This window comes from Haemorhous mexicanus, chromosome 1 (assembly GCF_027477595.1).
Source record: "Haemorhous mexicanus isolate bHaeMex1 chromosome 1, bHaeMex1.pri, whole genome shotgun sequence".
Taxonomy (NCBI): Eukaryota; Metazoa; Chordata; class Aves; order Passeriformes; family Fringillidae; genus Haemorhous; species Haemorhous mexicanus.
In genome coordinates this window covers 159,245,859-159,246,556 of record NC_082341.1, presented here as the reverse complement: position 1 = coordinate 159,246,556, position 698 = coordinate 159,245,859, and positions in this window count along the sequence as shown.

Sequence of the window (698 nt, the reverse complement as noted above, 5' to 3'; positions counted from 1 at the left end):
CCTCTGTCCTGTCACTCCAGGCTCTTGTCTAAAGTCCAGATCACTTGGAGCCCCTTCAGGCACTGGAATCAAAGTAAAGATTCATCAACGGCTTGGCTTCTCTTCTGTGGACAGAACACTTCTGCTCTCTAACGGAATGCAGTGTTGTCTTTGTTTACATCTTTGATATAATCCCTCTTCTGTCATCAGGAAACTGCAAAGGATCTGTTTTGAGGCCCCAAAATGATGGCATTGCTGGTAGTGTCATGGTTATGATATGGCTGTTTAAGGCAGGACCTATCAGACCGAACACTGGTGACTGCTGCAGAGGTGGCTGTATCAACACCAGCCATCCCAGACACCTTGGAATGGTGCCACTATGTACATGGGGCCAATTCAGACCTTCCAGGCCAAAAAGATGAACTGTAGCTGAACCCCACTGGATACATGAGAGCTACACCATCTATCTGGTATCTCACATATAAACGTAGATGGGATATAAGCAGTGCCCCTGTGATTCAGAATGAGCTGAACCAATCCTGCCTGTAAGGAAAGCCAGTTTCAATATGAGTTTGGAGCTTTTCCCTGTGTGATACTGAAATATGAATTGGTGAAAACCCTCAGAAAGTCAGGTTTAAACTGCTTCCTTAGTTTTTCTACAAGGTTTCAGTGTGTGGCTTTACAAACCTTATATCCTTAAATAGTGATGACTTGTAGTA